The sequence below is a fragment of the Rhipicephalus microplus genome, unplaced genomic scaffold (assembly GCF_043290135.1).
Source record: "Rhipicephalus microplus isolate Deutch F79 unplaced genomic scaffold, USDA_Rmic scaffold_151, whole genome shotgun sequence".
Taxonomy (NCBI): Eukaryota; Metazoa; Arthropoda; class Arachnida; order Ixodida; family Ixodidae; genus Rhipicephalus; species Rhipicephalus microplus.
In genome coordinates this window covers 325,001-335,000 of record NW_027464722.1, presented here as the reverse complement: position 1 = coordinate 335,000, position 10,000 = coordinate 325,001, and the positions used below count along the sequence as shown (strand labels likewise).

Genomic DNA, 10,000 nt, shown 5'->3' with positions numbered 1-10,000 from the left:
TGACGCGGTTTCGTGCCGCCCCGGCAGACGCGGTTTTTTGCCGCCCCGGCTGACGCAGTTCGGACTTGGCACTTTTTGGCTGAGCCTTGCTGGCGGCCCACTCACTCGATCGCCATGTCTGTTTGCCACAGTTTTCCCGGTGGTGCCGCACCCGGGCTCGCCCCGGCAGACGCGTTTTTTTTTTCTTTCGCCCCGGCTGACGCAGTTTTCGCGCCGCCCCGGCAGACGCGGTTTTCGCGCCGCCCCGGCAGACGCGGTTTTTTGCGCCGCCCCGGCTGACGCGGTTTTTTGCCGCCCCGGCTGACGCAGTTCGGACTTGGCACTTTTTGGCTGAGCCTGGCTGGCGGCCCACTCACTCGATCGCCATGTCTGTTTGCCACAGTTTTCCCGGTGGTGCCGCACCCGGGCTCGCCCCGGCTGACGCAGTTTTCGCGCCGCCCCGGCTGACGCGGTTTCGTGCCGCCCCGGCAGACGCGGTTTTTTGCGCCGCCCCGGCTGACGCGGTTTTTTGCCGCCCCGGCTGACGCAGTTCGGACTTGGCACTTTTCGGCTGTGCCTGGCTGGCGGCCCACTCACTCGATCGCCATGTCTGTTTGCCACAGTTTTCCCGGTGGTGCCGCACCCGGGCTCGCCCCGGCAGACGCGTTTTTTTTTTTTCTTTCGCCCCGGCTGACGCAGTTTTCGCGCCGCCCCGGCTGACGCGGTTTCGTGCCGCCCCGGCAGACGCGGTTTTTTGCGCCGCCCCGGCTGACGCGGTTTTTGCCGCCCCGGCTGACGCAGTTCGGACTTAGCACTTTTTGGCTGAGCCTGGCTGGTGGCCCACTCACTCGATCGCCATGTCTGTTAGCCACAGTTTTCCCGGTGGTGCCGCACCCGGGCTCGCCCCGGCTGACGCAGTTTTCGCGCCGCCCCGGCTGACGCGGTTTCGTGCCGCCCCGGCAGACGCGGTTTTCGCGCCGCCCCGGCTGACGCGGTTTTTGCCGCCCCGGCTGACGCAGTTCGGACTTAGCACTTTTCGGCTGTGCCTGGCTGGCGGCCCACTCACTCGATCGCCATGTCTGTTTGCCACAGTTTTCCCGGTGGTGCCGCACCCGGGCTCGCCCCGGCTGACGCAGTTTTCGCGCCGCCCCGGCTGACGCGGTTTCGTGCCGCCCCGGCAGACGCGGTTTTCGCGCCGCCCCGGCTGACGCGGTTTCGTGCCGCCCCGGCAGACGCGGTTTTTTGCCGCCCCAGCTGACGCAGTTCGGACTTAGCACTTTTTGGCTGAGCCTTGCTGGCGGCCCACTCACTCGATCGCCATGTCTGTTTGCCACAGTTTTCCCGGTGGTGCCGCACCCGGGCTCGCCCCGGCAGACGCGTTTTTTTTTTCTTTCGCCCCGGCTGACGCAGTTTTCGCGCCGCCCCGGCAGACGCGGTTTTCGCGCCGCCCCGGCAGACGCGGTTTTTTGCGCCGCCCCGGCTGACGCGGTTTTTTGCCGCCCCGGCTGACGCAGTTCGGACTTGGCACTTTTTGGCTGAGCCTGGCTGGCGGCCCACTCACTCGATCGCCATGTCTGTTTGCCACAGTTTTCCCGGTGGTGCCGCACCCGGGCTCGCCCCGGCTGACGCAGTTTTCGCGCCGCCCCGGCTGACGCGGTTTCGTGCCGCCCCGGCAGACGCGGTTTTTTGCGCCGCCCCGGCTGACGCGGTTTTTTGCCGCCCCGGCTGACACGGTTCGGACTTTGCACTTTTCGGCTGTGCCTGGCTGGCGGCCCACTCACTCGATCGCCATGTCTGTTTGCCACAGTTTTCCCGGTGGTGCCGCACCCGGGCTCGCCCCGGCAGACGCGTTTTTTTTTTTTTTTCTTTCGCCCCGGCTGACGCAGTTTTCGCGCCGCCCCGGCTGACGCGGTTTCGTGCCGCCCCGGCAGACGCGGTTTTTTGCGCCGCCCCGGCTGACGTGGTTTTTGCCGCCCCGGCTGACGCAGTTCGGACTTTGCACTTTTTGGCTGAGCCTGGCTGGCGGCCCACTCACTCGATCGCCATGTCTGTTTGCCACAGTTTTCCCGGTGGTGCCGCACCCGGGCTCGCCCCGGCAGACGCGTTTTTTTTTTCCTTCGCCCCGGCAGACGTGGTTCCCCCCCCCCCCTCCGTCTTTCTTTTTGTTTTTTTTTTCGCCGCGGCTGAAGTGGATTTTTCGGTGCCTCGACGCCCCGGTAGTCGCGGTTTTTCCGTTTCCGCACGGCCCCGGCTGACGCTGCTCGGTCACAGTCGCCTTTTGTGGTGATTGCAGACTTCTTGAGCGCGGGTGTTTTTTTTTTTTGTTGTTGTTGTTGTTTTATTACGCATTCGCTCCAGCAGACGCTGTTTAGACTTTTTGTTTCCTCTTTTATCCTGCGACGAGGTGACGAGGTTTATTCGGTGCCCCGCCGCCCCGGCTGAAGTGATTTTTCCTGTCCCGTGCCGCCCCGGCTGACGCGGTTGGGACTTCGCGTTTGTTCGGCCGCCACGGGTTTTGGCGCACTCGCTCGGTTGCTTGTTGTTGCCACTTGTTGCGAACCCAGGTTTCTTGAGCGAGCGCGGGCGTTTTTTCTTCCTTTCTTTCTTTGTTCTATGTGTTAGCGAATCGGCCTTTAATATCACACGAGGACTCACAACCAACAATTTTCAGTTTGAAGTGTAAAAAATCTGCAGGTGTTGACGTAACTGACTTGCCCCGTACCCTTGAGTACATCCATGAAGTTCTCGTAGTACTACTAAATCGCATTATTCCAAGTGGAGAAATTCCCATAAACTTGCAAACCTCTACACGAAAATCGGTGCGCGTGATAAAGTTGAAAATTATCGTCCGATATCAAATGTGCCTTCTATAACACAAATTCTAGGAAAAAAAAAAAAAAAAACACTTGTTCGCCGTTTTCTGCGCCGTGACTGGCAGCACTCCGGCGAAGCGAAACGGGGTCGATTCGAGCACGATATCGGCGTCTTTCGACGTGCTCGCCGGCGACCGTCGCACGAGTACGTCGCACGAGCGCGTCTGCCGGGGCGCCGTTTGCGAAGCCGACGCAAAAGTGGGAACCGCCGCTCGGATGATCGCCGCTTTCGGCAGAGTGAGTGTTGGCACTCCGGGGAAGCGAAACAGCGTGAATGCGCCCACGAAATCGGCGTATTTTGAAGTGCCCGCCGGCGACCGTCGCACGAGTACGGTAAACCGCGTCAGCCGGGGCGTAGTTCGGGACGCCGACGAAAAAGTGGGAAGCGCAACTCGGATCTTCGCCGTTTTTGCAGGAGTGAGTGGCAGCCCTCCTGCGAGACCAAGAAGCATCGATTCGTGCACGAATTCGGCGCCTTTCGACGTGATCGCCGGCGACCGTCGCTCGAGTAGGGCAAACCGCGTCTGCCGGGGCGGGCTTCGGGACGCCGATGCGAAAGTGGGAAACGCTGCTCGGATGTTCGCCGTTTTTGGCCGAGTGAGTGCTGGCACTCGGGCGAAGCCAAACGGGGCCGATTACGGCACGATATCGGCGTCTTTCGACGTGCCCGCCGGCGACCGTCGCACGAGTACGGTAAACCGCGTCAGCCCGGGCGGAGTTCGGGACGCCGATGCGAAAGTGGAGAACGCCGCTCGGATCTTCGCCGTTTTTGGAGGAGTGAGTGGCGGCACTCCGGAGAAGCCAAGGAGCGCCAATTAGCGCACGATATCGGCGTCTTTCGACGCGCTCGCCGGCGACCGTCGCACGAGTAGGGCAAACCGCGTCTGCCGGGGCGGGGTTTACGACGCCGACGCAAAAGTGGGAACCGCCGCTCGGATGTTGGCCGTTTTTGGCAGAGTGAGTGCTGGCACTCCGGCGACGCGAAAGAGCGCGAATGCGCCCACGAAAGTGGCGTATTTGGACGTGCTTGACGACGACCACCGCAGGAAAACGAAAAACCACGTCAGCCGGGGCGAGCGACCCATGGCGGTCTGGGTGCTTATCGCTGCTATTATAGGGGCACCCCGGCAGACGCAAAAAAAAAAAAAATTTTTTTTCGACATTCTTTTTTGCTCGTCGACCTCGGGTGACCCAGGTCGCAGTGGGAGCCGCGCACGAAAGCGGCGTCGCGAGACGGCTTCGCGGTCGCTAGTCGCACGAGCTCGGCAACCGCGTCTGCCGGGGCGGAGTTCGGGACGCCGACGGCTAAGTGGGAACCGCCGCTCGGATGTTCGCCGTTTGTGGCCGAGTGAGTGCTGGCACTCCGGCGAAGCCAAACGGGGCCGATTCCGGCACGATATCGGCGTCTTTCTACGTGCTCGCCGGCGACCGTCGCACGAGTACGGCAAAGTGCGTCTGCCGGGGCGGGGTTTGCGACGCGTACGCAATAGTGAGAACCGTCGCTCGGATGTTCGTCGTCTTTCGCCGAGCCAGTGCTGGCAATCCGGCGAAGCCGAACGGAGCCGATTCGGGCACGATATCGGCGTCTTTCCACGTGCTCGCCGGCGACCGTCGCACGAGTACGGTAAACCGCGTCAGCCGGGGCGGAGTTCGGGACGCCGATGCGAAAGTGGGAAGCGCCGCTCGGATCTTCGCCGTTTTTGGAGGAGTCAGTGGCGGCACTCCGGTGAAGCCAAGGTGCGCCAATTCGCGCACGATATCGGCGTCTTTCGACGTGCCCGCCGGCCACCGTCGCACGAGTACGGCAAACCTCGTCTGCCGGGGCGGGGTTTGCGACGCCGACGCAAAAGTGGGAACCGCCGCTCGGATGTTCGCCGTTTTTGGCAGAGTGAGTGCTGGCACTCCGGCGAAGCGAAAGAGCGCGAATGCGCCCACGAAAGTGGCGTGTTTGGACGTGCTTGACGACGACCACCGCAGGAAAACGAAAAACCACGTCAGCCGGGGCGAGCGACCCATGGCGGTCTGGGTGCTTATCGCTGCTATTATAGGGGCACCCCGGCAGACGCAAAAAAAAAAAAAATTTTTTTTCGACATTCTTTTTTGCTCGTCGACCTCGGGTGACCCAGGTCGCAGTGGGAGCCGCGCACGAAAGCGGCGTCGCGAGACGGCTTCGCGGTCGCTAGTCGCACGAGCTCGGCAACCGCGTCTGCCGGGGCGGAGTTCGGGACGCCGACGGCTAAGTGGGAACCGCCGCTCGGATGTTCGCCGTTTGTGGCCGAGTGAGTGCTGGCACTCCGGCGAAGCCAAACGGGGCCGATTCCGGCACGATATCGGCGTCTTTCTACGTGCTCGCCGGCGACCGTCGCACGAGTACGGCAAAGTGCGTCTGCCGGGGCGGGGTTTGCGACGCGTACGCAATAGTGAGAACCGTCGCTCGGATGTTCGTCGTCTTTCGCCGAGCCAGTGCTGGCACTCCGGCGAAGCCGAACGGAGCCGATTCGGGCACGATATCGGCGTCTTTCCACGTGCTCGCCGGCGACCGTCGCACGAGTACGGTAAACCGCGTCAGCCGGGGCGGAGTTCGGGACGCCGATGCGAAAGTGGGAAGCGCCGCTCGGATCTTCGCCGTTTTTGGAGGAGTCAGTGGCGGCACTCCGGTGAAGCCAAGGTGCGCCAATTCGCGCACGATATCGGCGTCTTTCGACGTGCCCGCCGGCCACCGTCGCACGAGTACGGCAAACCTCGTCTGCCGGGGCGGGGTTTGCGACGCCGACGCAAAAGTGGGAACCGCCGCTCGGATGTTCGCCGTTTTTGGCAGAGTGAGTGCTGGCACTCCGGCGAAGCGAAAGAGCGTGAATGCGCCCACGAAAGTAGCGTATTTGGACGTGCTTGACGGCGACCGCCGCAGGAGTACGAAAAACCACGTCAGCCGGGGCGAGCGACCCACGGCGGTCTGGGTGCTTATCGCTGCTATTATAGGGGCACCCCGGCAGACGCAGAAAGAAAAAAAAAAATGGGGACATGGCGTGCGTCACCGTGCGGCTTCGCAGCGTTGCCGAAGTCGCCGAGCCCTTCGACTGAGCCGAACGGCGGACAGGGAACGTTGGTCGGCCGTTCTAACCTGTCGGTGCCACGCCGAGACGTCGTTAAGGAAAACCGCGTCGTGGGCCTCTACGACGCCGTCGAGTCGTTGTACGTTTGGTGTCCAGCGTGTCGGCGGCGAGTAGCGGACACGTCGTTCACGACTTCGGTCTTTCGCAGTCGACGCGAACTTGCGGAGAGTCGTGGTGCCTCACGTTTTCGGCAGAAACCGCGGCGGAATTTTCCCGTGCGTGCGCGCACGACCTCGGTGCTGTGCCGTCAGCGTAGTGTTGCACAAACTCGTGGCCTACCCAAGGTGCGGTACGTTTGCGGCCGTATCCTCGGTGGGAATTTCGTGAGTAGGGTCGCAAATTCTACGACCTCGGCGGGTTTGAGAGCGACGTAGACTTGTGGCACGCTCAACATGCCACACGTTTCGGGGCACACCCGCGGTGAAATTTTCTCGAGTACGCTCGTATTAGGGCCCAAGGAGGTCTGGGTACTTATCGCTGCTATTATGTGGGGGTTCTCGTGAGCGGCGTACGCGAAAGCGACCGGGTGTCTGATATGCGGCGGGCTTCGGCCTCGTCAAGCGTGTCCTCGGGTCTGCTCCAGGGGAATCCACGGCAGTCGTCTGCAGCCTCATCCGCTTGATGCGTTAGGGGCTGGTTGTCGGACGGTGCCGTTTTACCACGATATCGAGGTGTGTTCCGTGTCGTCCTCGGGCGATTCAGATGCGAAAGCGCCGAAGACGCGGGCGTGACCCGTCGTCTGGCGGCTTTGCAGTCTCGGCTCCGTTGCTAGTTCCGGCCGGTCCACCGACAGTGCAGCGGGCTTGGGCAACCCGCACGGCGCGACCGAGTCGATGCAACGAAAAAGAGCGAGCATGAACGTGCTTCTTGCCGCACGGCTCCCACTCGTCTTTCGGGAAGGTTGTGCCGTAGCGAGCTCGAACGCCGTCATCTCGGAGTGCAAAATAAGCGTGTTGGGGCGCCTGAAGGTGGCCTCCGCCGCACACAGACTGCGTCCGGCCCGCCGAGGGCGAGGACGGACGCGCAGTCGAACGATTACCTGGTTGATCCTGCCAGTAATCATATGCTTGTCTCAAAGATTAAGCCATGCATGTCTAAGTACATGCCGAAATAAGGCGAAACCGCGAATGGCTCATTAAATCAGTTATGGTTCCTTAGATCGTTTCTTCCTACTTGGATAACTGTGGCAATTCTAGAGCTAATACATGCAGTGAGCCTGGAGCCCTTTGGGTAACGGGTGCTTTTATTAGACCAAGATCGATCGGGTTTCGGCCCGTATTGTGTGGTGACTCTGGATAACTTTGTGCTGATCGCATGGCCACGAGCCGGCGACGTTTCTTTCAAGTGTCTGCCTTATCAACTTTCGATGGTAGGTTACTTGCTTACCATGGTTGTTACGGGTAACGGAGAATCAGGGTTCGATTCCGGAGAGGGAGCCTGAGAAACGGCTACCACATCCAAGGAAGGCAGCAGGCGCGCAAATTACCCACTCCCGGCACGGGGAGGTAGTGACGAAAAATAACAATACGGGACTCTTTTGAGGCCCCGTAATTGAAATGAGTACACTCTAAATCCTTTAACGAGGATCAATTGGAGGGCAAGTCTGGTGCCAGCAGCCGCGGTAATTCCAGCTCCAATAGCGTATACTAAAGCTGCTGCGGTTAAAAAGCTCGTAGTTGGATCTCAGTTCCAGACGAGTAGTGCATCTACCCGATGCGACGGCTTGGACTGAACATCATGCCGGTTCTTTCTTGGTGCACTTCATTGTGTGCCTCGAGATGGCCGGTGCTTTTACTTTGAAAAAATTAGAGTGCTCAACGCAGGCGAGTCGCCTGAATAAACTTGCATGGAATAATAGAACAAGACCTCGTTTCTGTTCTGTTGGTTTTTGGAATACGAGGTAATGATTAAGAGGGACGGACGGGGGCATTCGTATTGCGGCGCTAGAGGTGAAATTCTTGGACCGTCGCAAGACGAACTACTGCGAAAGCATTTGCCAAGAATGTTTTCATTGATCAAGAACGAAAGTCAGAGGTTCGAAGGCGATCAGATACCGCCCTAGTTCTGACCATAAACGATGCCAACCAGCGATCCGCCTGAGTTACTCAAATGACTCGGCGGGCAGCTTCCGGGAAACCAAAGTATTTGGGTTCCGGGGGAAGTATGGTTGCAAAGCTGAAACTTAAAGGAATTGACGGAAGGGCACCACCAGGAGTGGAGCCTGCGGCTTAATTTGACTCAACACGGGAAAACTTACCCGGCCCGGACACTGGGAGGATTGACAGATTGAGAGCTCTTTCTTGATTCGGTGGATGGTGGTGCATGGCCGTTCTTAGTTGGTGGAGCGATTTGTCTGGTTAATTCCGATAACGAACGAGACTCTAGCCTATTAAATAGGTGCGGGGTTCCCAGCACCTTACAACCTTCTTAGAGGGACAAGCGGCTCCTAGCCGCACGAAACAGAGCAATAACAGGTCTGTGATGCCCTTAGATGTCCGGGGCCGCACGCGCGCTACACTGAAGGAAGCAGCGTGTCTTTATCCCTGTCTGAAAAGACTGGGTAACCCGTGGAACTTCTTTCGTGATTGGGATAGGGGCTTGCAATTGTTCCCCTTGAACGAGGAATTCCCAGTAAGCGCGAGTCATAAGCTCGCGTTGATTACGTCCCTGCCCTTTGTACACACCGCCCGTCGCTACTACCGATTGAATGATTTAGTGAGGTCTTCGGACCGATGTCCGGCGCGGCCTTTCGGTTGCGCCGGTCTGTTGGAAAGATGACCAAACTTGATCATTTAGAGGAAGTAAAAGTCGTAACAAGGTTTCCGTAGGTGAACCTGCGGAAGGATCATTAACGGATTGTGAAGGGTGAGCGCCTCAGCTGCGTCTGCGCCCGACACTTTCTGCCGCTGACCCCGTTTGGACGCGGGGTCGGCTTTTCCCCACGGGGCTGCCTGAATGTGGAGCGGCACCCCGTGACAAATTGTTGCGCCCAGCGGACGCCAACACCGCGACCTTGGACGGTCGGCCAGGTGGCGGACGCGGGTACAAACGGCGCAACGCACTCATAGGTCGGCTTTCGACCCGCCACTGCACCGTGGCTCGAAGCGCTCGAAATGCGCGACCCGACCGCTGCGGGACCGCCTAGTACTGTAAACAGGAGCGGCGGAGCGCGAACGGCGAGTCGTGGTTACGTCGGTAGAAGGCGAGGCTGCGCGTTCCCGAAACGCCAGCCGAGTGCCCTCCCGACCGTTCGAGCGTGCAAGAACGAGACCCGACAATCGCGCGGCGACTGCCAAGTACGAGAGGAACGGCACAAGCGTCGGCGGTCGGTCAAGGAACTGGCGATGTGACGGGTCCGCTGTGCACCAGTGCATACCGTCCCGCCGTCCGCGGCAAGCGCCTCCGCGTCCTCGGGTGACGGAGGCTGCCGGTCGGTTCTTGCAGGCGAGGGATCTCGCTGGCACCGGTTCGCGTTGACGCGCGGCCGGTCATGGCACGGCGATGCGACGGCCGAGGTGCGCAGTACTCGATGGAGGAACCGCACGCTCCGATGACCGTCCCGCCCTCCGCGGCGTATGCGTACCGACCGTAATGGTTGCAGCAGCGCCGGCCGGCTTTTGAATTCGCCACACGAAACACGGTGCGAGATCGCGGTTAGGGGAGCGTCGACGTTGCCAGGCGTTTTGCTTGCTGCCGAGGGAAAGGCGGCACGGCCACGTCGCGCTCGTCGCGATTAGCGGGTCTGCGCGCTTTGGGAAGGTGCCGCAACGACTTGCCGAAAGAGGAAGCACGGAAGAACGAGGGACTTGGACGTCCCGACAATTGAACGCACTTGCGGCCAGGCCCTTGCTGGCTTCGTTCTTCCGCCTCGAGTAGGCTCGTACGCGGCTCCGGCGCCGAAAGTGGTCCTTGGCACCGACTTCGGTGGACGTGGGAAGTGCCGCGCAAGTACGGCGCGCCTGGCTCCACCTGTTGGCTAAAGTAGGCAGCCGGATCGGCATTTTGGTGTGCGGTGGCAAACCGTGGATGCGAAAA

The 10,000-nt window shown here is 60.5% G+C and overlaps 1 non-coding gene across 1 annotated transcript; it reads left to right on the top strand.

The window, feature by feature from the left end:
* Positions 1 to 7,001: 7,001 nt before the first annotated feature.
* Positions 7,002 to 8,816, top strand: LOC142791199 (small subunit ribosomal RNA). The gene has a single exon (XR_012890062.1). It is a non-coding gene; the product is annotated as a small subunit ribosomal RNA (ribosomal RNA).
* Positions 8,817 to 10,000: the final 1,184 nt, after the last annotated feature.